Source organism: Alosa sapidissima, chromosome 10, assembly GCF_018492685.1.
Source record: "Alosa sapidissima isolate fAloSap1 chromosome 10, fAloSap1.pri, whole genome shotgun sequence".
In the NCBI taxonomy this organism is placed as follows: Eukaryota; Metazoa; Chordata; class Actinopteri; order Clupeiformes; family Clupeidae; genus Alosa; species Alosa sapidissima.
Genome location: NC_055966.1, coordinates 22175544 through 22188232, shown reverse-complemented (window position 1 = coordinate 22188232; position 12689 = coordinate 22175544).

The window sequence follows — 12689 nt, the reverse complement described above, 5'->3', positions numbered from 1 at the left end:
AGATATGCGCTTCATCATGATGGCAATGAGTTGTTAACAGACATGAACCAAGACAGCCCAGCAGCAATCTATCTAAAACTAGATGTACTGCATAGCGGTACAAAATATGACCGCCGCTCAGTCCTGTACATCCGTTCCGCGAAAATAAATCACACTTCAATTTGTCTCCATATTTTACTCCATCACCCACTCTTGAAACTTTTGTGTATGCTTGTTTGGCATGCCTGAATGTGTGTGTGCGGCTGCACAGAAAGTAGTCTACTGGTGCTGAAAAGGTGAATAGATTGTAGAATAGCCAAAGAAGATGTAGCATTGTTATAAAACCTTTAAAATCTCTAAACAATCACAAGTAGGGCAGTTCATCACAGTTCATCCATTGCAACTGGATTGATGAAAGGTCACTTACACCTGTAGGCTACATTGTATTTGGGAAAAGCAAAAGGTATCAGCATAATGTTATTTATTTATTTTTTATGTATTTATAAACAAAAACATCTCTGTCAGTTCCATGCCGTTTTCAACAGCTATCAAAAACAAAGGTCATTTTTGGATGGATGGATTTTTTGTGAATGTTTCTTCTTCTACATAAGATTTTAGTCATCTTTAGTTCATGTAATACTTTATTGTCAATGCACAAATTAAGTAACAGTAGTCTGAAACGTTATTGTTAATGCACAAATTAAGTAACAGTAGCCTAGTCTGAAACGAAACGCTGTTTTACATCTAACCAGTGGTGTAAATAACTGACATGTCCAAATGGGCCTTGATGAAATGCGTCGCTAGACTGTTCATACACATTTTAACGGGCCAAAGTTGAAGAGCTTTTGTCCGTTATTGTTCGTGCAAATATAGGCTGATTCATGTTCCCTTGCATTGTTTAACTGAGGTCCATGGCTAGTCTGGCTTTCGTCAGACCAAGCTCAATCTTTTAAGAAATCAAAAAATAAATAGCTGGCAGATGAGGCTGGGTTCACCCAGCCTAGTCCATAAGCACCCGATATTGTTTAATTTTCCGATTGAGATATACACGCTCTGGCTATTCTAAATGCAAAAATGCATCAGGGAGTTATGACAAAACGGTAACTAACAAACTAGATCCTAATAGAAAGCTGTTAGCTTCCCTAAGCTACAGGTAGGATTATAAGGTAGGCCTATTTACAACATAAATTGTCAATAGGCTATGCTGGCGACACAAATAAAATCTCCTTTGGAAACCAATGGCTTACGCCTTACAGTATCAAGCGGACTTAAACTGTCATATCGTGGCGAAAAGTTGTAATAACATTCACGCAGCTCCATGAGTCAAGGAAAGCACGAATGAAGTAGCCACTTCTAAATGGGACCCACTACACAGTAGCTTAAGGTGTTTTGCTAAAGCAGCCATAATGAAATGAATGTGTCATTGTTTGGATACTTCACACACACGTGCTTTTTAATTTCACAGACTACAACTACCAAGCTGTAATCAAAGCACATCGATTCCCCTCTCACACCCTGCACGCACTTAAAACAAAATAAACAGGCGTCTCAGTCTCACGCATGTATAGGCAAAACTGTATCAGACCGGTGTAGTGTAACGTTGGTAAATCTTCCATTGCACAGAATGATTTTGTAGCACGTGCAATAAATGACAGTTGAAAGATACAAACAGTGCTGCTATACATTTCCTTGGTATAACCGCATTTATAGTTTTCTACAAATGCAATCAATCAAATGCCTCCATCACTCAACCAACGCTAACGGTAACATTACCTAGGTCCTTATTGATATTACAAGATTAACGTACCTGCAGTAAAAACCAAGCATGTCCGATAAACATCCTCAGATTTATTTCGGCTTCAAGAAGAAATGGGAATTACACTTCATGTGAACATCGTCCTATCCTTATTAGATGTTCGCTGCGGTTAATTACAGTCCTTGTAGGAAGCGTCCATTGTTTTTTCCAACCCACTTTTAACTTCCAACAAAATTACGTCTCACTGCAACGATGCGCCATCTAGTGGACAAACGACTACTTCTCGTCAATACTGAAAATGCAGCCATGATGATGATGATGAATATTTATTTTGGCTTTCTTTTAATCCTACTGAATTTGTAATTATGTATCGGCCGTTCTAATACCGATAGTATGTGGGTGCCTGTGTGTGTACATGTGTATATGTGTGCACCGCCATTTACAGGCCAATGAGTGTACAGTCACTAAATGTACACATAACCTAATTTTTTTAGACCCCCCCATGGATGAAATTCTACGAAACTTAGCATACCCCCAGAGAATGCCTGGTCAATCATACACATAAAATTATGATTATGAGCCAGGTTGATGTGGGCCCTTGAGACCAACATACCATAAAATATTCTTCATCCTCAGTGCCACGGTTCAGGTAGTTATTTAGGAAAAACTGTCTTTTTTTTGCGGTTCAGGGGGCCTGGGGGGGGGGGGTGGTCCACGGGGACGAAATGAAATTTTTCCGTAAAAGTCTAGTGGGGCTACATACCCACCAAATTTCATGTACCCCGGTGGTTCGGTGTCCCGGGTATCAATGACCAAAAATTCAGGGAGTAGATGACGGGAAAAATTCTTGAATTGTGTGCGTGTACAAATTTGTGTTTATGTGTGTGGGTGTGTGTGTGTGGGTGTATGTGCGTGCTTGTGTGTTTGCCTGCGTATGTGTGTTTGTGCATGTGCATGCATGCGTACATATGTCTACTGTGTGAGTATGTGTCATACGTATGATTACTGTAAATGTATGTGTGTGCGTGTGTATCTGTTTATGCACATGTGTGCACATGGAATGGGTTAACATGACCCCTGGAGGCAAACATACGGAAAAAATTGGTCATCCTAGGCCCTACAGTTCTTAAGATATTCACAGAGAACTGTGTCTGCCCTACCCTCCTTTCGGGGGGTCCAGTCCAGCGGGGGAGGGCTACAGATCAAAACGAAGAATGACGGTTCCATGCTATCCATGTGGGGTTACATGCCCACCAAGTTTTGTGTACCCCGGTCTTTCAGTGTCCCGGGAATCCTTGTTGGTGTACGTCACTAAATGTACACATAAATGATTTTATTGTAAGGCCCCCCATGAACGAAAGTACACAACACTTGGCATGCATTCGGAGGGTGTCATAATGATCCTACACTTTTAATTTCGTGCAGTTTTGACCTTGTCAGCCAGAGATATTGTGATGAAAACACCTCATTTTTTGCTTTTTAATTTTTAACTAGGTGGCGCTATACATGAAATAAGTGGTAATGGGATGGGTTGACATGCCCCCTTAAGACCAACATATATAAAAAAGGTGGACCTCCTAGGCCCTACGGTTCTCGAGATATTCACAGAAAACTGTCTCCGGCCACCTACAGGCCAGTTGGTGTATAGTAACATAAATTAATTTATTGTGTGGCCCCCCATGAACGGAATTCCACCAAACTTGGCGTGCATACAGAGGGTGTCATAATGATCCTACACTTCCAATTTCGTGCAGTTTTGACTATGTTAGGTCACAGATACCTTCAATTACAACACCTCATTTTTACTTTTTTGTGTTTAACTAGGTGGCGCTATACATGAAATGAGTGGTTATGGAATGGGTTGACATGGCCCCTTGAGATCAACATACAAAAAAAAAAATGGTCCTCCTAAACCCTACGGTTTTCGAGATATTCACAGAAAACTGTGTCTGCCCTACCCTCCTTTCGGGGGGTCCAGTCCAGCGGGGGGGCTACAGATCAAAACGAAAAACGATGGTTCCATGCTATCCATGTGGGGTTACATGCCCACCAAGTTTTGTGTACCCCGGTCTTTCAGTGTCCCGGGACTCATTGACGGAAATTTGGGCATGCGAAAAAGAAAAGAAAAAAAAATCTGACTAAACCTATATGACCGCCGCTTCGCTGCGCGGCGGTCATAATAACACATACTTACCATTCATGATATGTTGTCAAATATTGAAATTGTGGGAAGTTTACATAATTTAAGCTGTAGGGTTGATGTTTCATTCGTCCCCCATGCTGTTTCATTTGTCCCAGCCAGGAGGGACGAATGAAACAAAGCACACGTTCGACTTCTCCTTAAATAACTCTTGAACGGTTTTGTTCAGGGGGGGCCATCAGACATTTGTTCCCAAGGGTCTATGAATTGTTAATCCGGCCCTGCCCCCAACGAACGCAACTTTCCACCTCTGAGGCAGATTTGGCAAGCCTGCATTCGAGGCAGGCCTTCTGTTGAAGAATTTTCTATAAATCCTGCGCTAACAGTAATCCTCCTAACCCCCGCTACCACAGCTGTGGATAGTGTGGCATGCTCACACGTGGTCTCCTTCTTGCAAACTAGGCCTATAGCCCAACCATTTACGTCTTCAAAAAATAACAACTTGCCAGATATGCCTTCATATCTTTGGGCTTCATTCAGCATTTTGTTCTTCCACTGGAATTACTCTTCTACATTTGCTGCCTCTGCATCCTTTCTGTTAGTATTGTTTAGAAAACGTTTGACGTCTTGAGAACATTGTTTGCTGGTAACCAGCCACAAATAGCCTACAGATGCGTGCGTACATTCGCTATTCTCTCCAAAATGTGCCCGTTCTATAGGCTGGCCAAGTGCGTAATTCTGCGGCATAAAGCAGATGTATTTCTTTATTGTACAGAAAAATAAAAATAACCTGTCAAGCAGTCAATTGACTACATAGCGGTAAATAAGTAGGGCAAATTAATATATGAAACCAAAACGTGAGTCATAGTTGTCTAAGCCTCTATAACGTAGCCTGTTAAAAATGTCGCTAGATAGTATTAAATCGCCAACAACATTGTTTTCTGCAGAAGCCTACCCAAGGCTACAGATTAATTCTGAACAGTTATTTCGTTACCACCGTGTAGTCAAGACTTAAGCCATACCCAAGTAGCCTAAATCGAGGTAATGTTTAATTATGCAAGATTTATTTTGTTATTGAATTCGTAGGCTGGGATTCCTCTCGGCAACAATTATGTTTAACGGTAGCCTCCTGCTTTTTCAGAAGGGGCGACAGGCAGGCTACTGACAGAGCAATGTACTATGGCAGAGCGACGCAGAGTGACTGACAGTGGTACTAAAGTGTCACGCAGCTTCACGCCGTTAATGCGCGACTGAAGTGGCCATTTGAAAGCAACGCCCACTGTATGTATTTATTGATTTATCTATTGGCTTATGGACTTAATGTTGCCTACCTGGAGTAGCACTGGTGTTTTCAGCCTCTTGGACCTGGTCACCAGGTGGGGAAAGAACCTGGGGAGGAGGACGGTCAGTCACGTAGGAAGGCGCCAAATCCCGGTCCCATAAAACCCCCGAGGTGACATTTGACACCTGCACCGGCAGAGGTAAGGCCGCTGCAACTATGGCTGGGACATCATAGATGGTGAGATTTGTCCCTGGATGCACCCTCATCCACTGGTCTGCAGCCGAGTTGATGTAGGTCTTTAGTGGACCAAAGACACTACGGTCCATTGGCTGCAGACGGTGGGTGCAGTGGGGAGGGAACGACAATAACACAATCCCATTTTCCTGGCAGTAAGCAATGGCTTGGAGGGAGAGATGAGAAGGATGGTTGTCGAGGAGGAGCAGCAGCTTGGACTCTTTGCTGACCCGGGTGTTGCCTGCAAAGTGGGCCAAATACAGCATGAAGTCGTCCTCCTGCATCCCCCCAGTGCCATTTGCTGATCCAGTGCAGCCAACTGGACCACCCCTGAGGAAATGCGGCTTGAATCGCTTTCTGGGGGAAATGAAAAAGGGAGGGATGATTGCACCCTGTGCATTTCCTGCAATGGCAACGGTGACCAGTGTCCCCCTCTCTGCAGAGGTCACTGCCCCGACCTGCCGCTGCCCCTTGGCGGCCACAATTCTGTCCGGCACCTGGGCGGTTGTAACTCCTGTAAAACATGAATTAACATTTTTTTATGGACTTTAATAGCATGAACTTTTGATGTGTATAGTTTAATTTGTGCATGTATATAGTTCTTATTTATTTCATTTTTAAAGATTAACTTACCAGTCTCGTCCATGTTCCAGATGTCCTTGGGCTGGAAGCTGTAGCGGTCCAGGACAATCTTTAAATTGGTAAAGAACGCTGCCACATTGGTCTTGTTAAAACTAGTTAGGCGGGAGTTGCTAGTTGCCTGGGGACGACAGATGGAGAGGCTTCCACTACGCTCCATGAAGGAGGCAAACCAATCCTTCCCAGCCATCTTTTTCCCTCCAAGAATATAATGATTGTCAAAGTTTTTTTTTTTCCCCGTCACGCAACCGCAAAAAAAGCAGTTTTTCATAAAAAATAACTACCTGAACCGTGGCACTGAGGATGAAGAATCTTTTATGGTATGTTAGTCTCAAGGGCCCACATCAACCTGGCCCATAATCAATCACCCCCCCCGGTAAAAAATGAAAATGCAATATTATTCTGCTTTAATCGCCCCTATCTTCAGTTAAGATGTTCATAACTGCACCAAATTTTATGTGTATGATTGACCTGGCATTCTCTGGGGGTATGCCAAGTTTCGTAGAATTTCATCCATGGGGGGGTCTAAAAAAAATTAGGTTATGTGTACATTTAGTGACTACACTCATTGGCCTGTAGATGGCGGTGCACACATATACACATGCACACACACACAGGCACGCACATACTATCGGTATTAGAACGGCCGATACATAATTACAAATTCAGTAGGATTAAAAGAAAGCCAAATATTCCTCATCATCATCATGGCTGCATTTCCAGTATTGGCGATAAGTAGTCGTTTGTCCACTAGATGGTGCATCGTTGCAGTGAGACGTAATTTTGTTGGAAGTTAAAAGTGGGTTGGAAAAACAATGGATTGAAAACTTTCTACAAGGACTGTAGTTTACCGCAGAGAACGGAAGTACCGCAGAGGGTTGGAAAAACAATGAATTGAAAACTTTCTACAAGGACTGTAGTTTACCGCAGAGAACGTCTAATAAGGATAGGACGATGTTCACATGAAATGTAATTCCCATTTCTTCTTGAAGCCAAAATAAATCTGAGGATGTTTATCGGACATGCTTGGTTTTTACTGCAGGTACGTTAGTCTTATAATATCAATAAGGACCTAGGTACAATAATGTTACCGTTGGCGTTGGTTGAGTGATGGAGGCCAATTTGATTGATTGCATTTGTAGAAAACTATAAATGCGGTTATACCAAGCAAATTGATAGCAGCACTGTAATTGTATCTTTCGACTGTCATTTGTTGCACGTGCTACAAAAATCATTCTGTGCAATGGAAGATTTACCAACGTTACACCGGTCTGATACAGTTTTGTCATGCGTGAGACTGAGATGCCTGTTTATTTGTTTTAAGTGGGTGCAGGGTGTGAGAGGGGAATCGATGTGCTTTGATTCCAGCTTGGTAGTTGTAGTGTGTGTGAAGTATCCAAACAATGACACCTTCATTTCATTATGGCTGCTTTAGCAACACACCTTAAGCTACTGTGTAGTGGGTCCCATTTAGAAGTGGCTACTTCATTCGCGCTTTCCTTGACTCATGGAGCTGCGTGAATTTTATTACAACTTTTCGCCACGATATGGCAGTTTAAGTCCGTTTGATACTGTAAGGCGTAAGCCATTGGTTTCCAAAGGAGATTTTTTTGTGTCGCCAGCATAGCCAATATTGACAATTTATGTTGTAAATAGGCTTACCTTATAAGCCTACCTGTAGCTTAGGGAAGCTAACAGCTTTCTATTAGGATCTAGTTTGTTAGTTACAGTTTTGTCATAACTCCCTGATGCATTTTTGCATTTACAGTAGAATAGCAAGAGCGTGAATACAGTATCTCAATCGGAAAATTGAACAATATCGGGTGCCTATGGACTAGGCTGGGTGAACCCAGCCTGATCTGCCCGCTATTTATTTTTTGCTTTCTTAAAAGATTGAGCTTGGTCTGGTGAAAGCCAGACTACTGTTACTTAATTTGTGCATTGACAATACCATCACATTAACTAAAGATGACTAAAATCTTATAAGAAGAAACATTCACAAAACAGCCATCCATCCAAAAATGACCTTTGTTTTTGATAGCTGTTGAAAACGGCATGGAACTGACAGAGATGTTTTTGTTTATTAATAAATAAATAAAAAAAATATAACATTATGCTGATACCTTTTGCTTTTCCCAAATACAATGTAGCCTACAGGTGTAAGTGACCTTTCATCAATCCAGTTGCAATGGATGAACTGTGATGAACTGCCCTACTTGTTATTGTTTAGAGATTTTAAAAGTTTTATAACAATGCTACATCTTCTTTGGCTATTCTACAATCTATTCACCTTTTCAGTACCAGTAGGCTACTTTCTGTGCAGCCGCACACACACACACACTCAGGCAGGCCAAACAAGCATACACAAAAGTTTCATCTAGTTTATCTTCAATCTAGTTTATTCATTCATTCATTTTAAAGGAGTACCGTCACACCGGTGTGACGGGAATGTTGGGAAATGAACGTTCTAAAGAATATCTGGGTTCATTGAATTCAACATAGAATTTTAGAACCTTCAATTGTTGCGGAACTTAGAATGTTCAAAAACCTACACCTTTAAGGGTTAAATGCCTGTAACCTGTGTCAAGACTCATGTTGACTTTTCTCTACAACACTAACCTCTCTAGGGCTCAGGTCGAAGTAAATCGCAACTGCTCTTTTTAGGTAGGCCTGCAGTTTCTCCTCCTGACCCTATTGTTTGGGGTCCAGTAGCCTGGAGGGGTAATAGCTCTCCCTGGCCCTTTCTCCCTTCTCTTTCCTCCTCTTAACATATCAAAAGAGAGTGACATGGTTGATACCATGCCCCTTAGCTGCCTCCCTAATGCTGGCCCCCTTCATCACTTCAGCATATGCTCTTTCATAAATGGCTGGTGGCACCTGCCCTCTGCATGTCGTTCTCACTCTGTTTCTTGGCATTTTCTCTTGATTTATGTCAGTGGTCCCCAAACTACGGCCCGCGGGCCGGATACGGGCCGCCACCTAATTTTGGGTGGCCCCCCAAAACATGTCCGTGGTATATAGCATCTGGCCCGACATCGTCAAACTATAACCTCCGTAATTTCCCCCATTCATTCTCTATGGAGAGTCTTAACTGTACACATGTAATACTCTTTTTGTCCACTGGTGGTTGTTTTGGCGCTGTTTCTCGTTTGCCATCGAAAACGGAATGAAATGTAGGGCTACCTGCAAACAATGTAAGAGGCCTATGCTGACTGCATCAGTGCTCTAAGTATTCTAAAAGTTTATCAATTAATTGTTAATAACTAATTAACTTCTATTCAAGTCTTATTTCTGGGTCTTTCTGGGATAATTATTTTTATTTTTTATCCACTCGTTCAAATGTTCATTCAAATTCACAATTCACAAAGTTCTCATAAGGTGAGTGAAAGTGGTCATTTCAGATGTTTTTGTCAGCACTTCATAAACCTCTCATAGTTTGAGAACTTTAAATTATTTGTATAGGATATTGCTTGTTCACAACTTGAGCTGTGTAGGCAAAGACACAGAGTTCAGAGTTCACACATTTTGAATAAAATATACTTTTGGGACTCCCTGCTAATACTTTTGGGAATGCTCACGTCTTTTTATTAGTATTTTCATTTGTAGTTTCATTTGAGCTACATTGCCACTGATATGGCATGATGGCAATATAAACACAGCTAACGATGGTATTAAATTGCAGTAGCCTATGATTAAATGTAATGGAATATTCAACTAAGGTAGACTACTGTTGTTCACAGTTCTAAGATATGTATGGTTACTGATATAGGCTACTCCGAGTCTCTGGCCCTCCCTTAGAGCCAGGCATAGTGAGCTGGCCCTCAGAAGAAAAAGTTTGGGGACCACTGATTTATGTGATGAACACTTATTATTCATTAAAAACTACTTGCTATTCATTGCAAGCGTTTATTATTTCATGGCATTGTGTATACAATGTGTGACCGTGTTAGAAGCGGTACACGCATAATTATAGTGGGACGATTGAAACAAGTGTTACATTTGTCCCGACAGCAACAATTGACATTTAAACCTATTTTGCTCCTAAACTAAAAAAAACGTCATGACGCCAAATTTCCCGGGTCTGACAGGTCTTGCGTGCTGTGCGTGCTGACGAAATTTGACAATTGCAAGACATATGGTTTTCGAGATAACTGCAATGTTTCATTCGTCCCCTGTTTCATTCGTCCCGGTTGTACCCTATGTGACGTGATTGTTCCTCGCAAAGGCAAACTATAGGAGATGTCTCCTGATGCAATTTGAATGATATTAGCCAAACCGTCGTCTTCAACTATGTTCATGGGTAGGCCATTTTTGGCTACCCAACAAGGCATTGGTGAGCTTTTCACTTACGGGTTTAGTTATTCGCCCACGTAATTCTGGAATTGTGGACTGGCGGGCACTGCCAGGATTTTGGAGAGGGTGTTTCGCATTGACATGATATTTCAACGATGTCGAGCTTCTATGGTAATTAAATTCCGCTTTGCAAATTGTTCATACCACTCTGTTTTTAATAATAGTTCCGTCCGGCAACTTTTTAAATTGAAACTTTCCGCCTCACCGTTTCTCTCGATCTCTGCACTGCTGCACCCCCCCCCCCCCCCCCCCCCACAAAGGAAGTAGGTAAACAAAATTAGTTAATTGCGTTAATATTTTGTTACGCGATATGCATTTCAAAATTAATAACGGTTAATTTTGACAGCCCTAGTAAAAAATATTTTTTTTGCATATTTTGCTAATATAGAGTAATATAGAGTCTAGAGAAAAATATTTTTTTTGTCTTCAAATTTTCACAATTCATCTTTAGTGTTTTTATCTGTATGTTTTAAAATAAGCGATTATATCTAGTCCGAAAAGTGATTTTCACATTTTCTTCTAATTTTTTGACAATTAATTTCACGTTTTGCACACAAAACCCGCAGATAATGTAGAAAGGTTGTTGGTTCTAAAACAATATCCATAGTTTCCCAACTTTGAGTGTCTGAAAAGTGTAAAAACACCCTTGTTGCCTATGTCAAAAACAGTTTCTTAATCTTTGCTTTTCTTGATGCTTTCCTTGACCTGTCATGTCATTCTATTGTCTACCTTAAGATAATTGACTTGGAAATAATCTATAATAGTACAGGCAACACAGTACATCACTACTGTAGGTGTCATAGGCATGGGTAGTTAAGTAGCAGTAGGCAAAATTAACAAACAAACACACAAACCACAGATATAAGTTACAAACAAATAAACAGACAGACAAACCACGGATGACCCTTTCACAGCCTGAACTAATACAAGAAACAAATAACTCAAGGAAAAACATTGGTCAGACACTAAACCATGTGCATTTGCTCTTTTTAATCTCATCTGGTACGCCCTCCAAATGAGCCTGGGACAGTTGGTCAAGGCTAAAGTTAACACCATCTTGGTCACTGTGATACTATGCTATGGCTACCCTCAACGGGTCTCCAACTGCAGGGTTACCAAAGCCTGGCTCCTTCCCAATACCCCCATGAGGCTGTGGAGCAGCCAGTGCACTTGACCCCCAAGTGATAGTAGTCCCAGTCTTAATTATGCATTATATAAATGATGATATCATCTAATTGTGAAAATGGATCGTGAAAATTTGAAGACAAACAAAATCTTGTTCCTTAGACTCTATACTAGCAAAATATGCAAAAAAAATAATTTTTACAAGAAAATCCAGCGGAATTACACAAGACACCGTACTATAATGGCAGAATAGCTTCGTAATTGAAAGACAGCAACTGTGGAAGGTTTAGTATCTGTGGAATATATTTGTAAGTGAAGGACATATGAGTAATACTTAAAATCGTTTGTCGTTTTTTTGTTAAATCACAAATCATTTTTACAGTTACAAATCCTGATACACACAGCCTGTAGCCTAGAAATCTAGACGCACCCTAGCAGCAGCAAATTACATTTGCTTCCAGGGCTAGTCTAGCAACTCTCCGTTGGCTTGTGAGCTCGAAAAATTAAATTTCTATCAGGCCAATCAAATCGTGTATAGAGTCGTTAGTCGGGCTTAACATAATGATTGATGGCAGAGTTGCAACGGTTTGGCTTGAATTCCCTGCTACTTGAAAACAAAGAAGATGGATGTTGCTGTTGGCCAACAGTGTGACACGAGTTAAGCTTGTTTTAAGTAGCGCCGTCCTATTGCGTGCAGAGGGAATTTGAAAGACAACCGATTATCCCGCCCCTCGGACTGAGCACTGCGAACGGTGAGTGCCCAGACCCTACATTTTAATGTGGGTCTGGCTCGTCAGGCTATACAGCCTGCAGAAAGTCATTCGTTTCTGACAGCGCTACTCGACCAGGGTTCGACCAAGGGAAAACAGGTTCTGAGAGGGTGTTTGGCTCGGGGTGGTGCAAAGGACCTTAGGGTGAAATTACTCCGAACCATCGCTTTAAGGGCACCTTTCAAAACGCTGTCTACGTTCACTGTCACTCACATAGGTTAAACCTCTTACTGTCAGCTGTGGCCTGGACATCGTTGAGTTGAGTCAACTTTTTTTTACTCTCTCAACAGCTTGCACACCTTCATGTGGGGCAGTGAACGTCATGCCCATTTTCTTAACGTGCAGAGATGCGGCCCGATCAGAGGTCATTGGAATTGGAGTGAGGGTGTGACACCAGGTGGAATTCAAGAT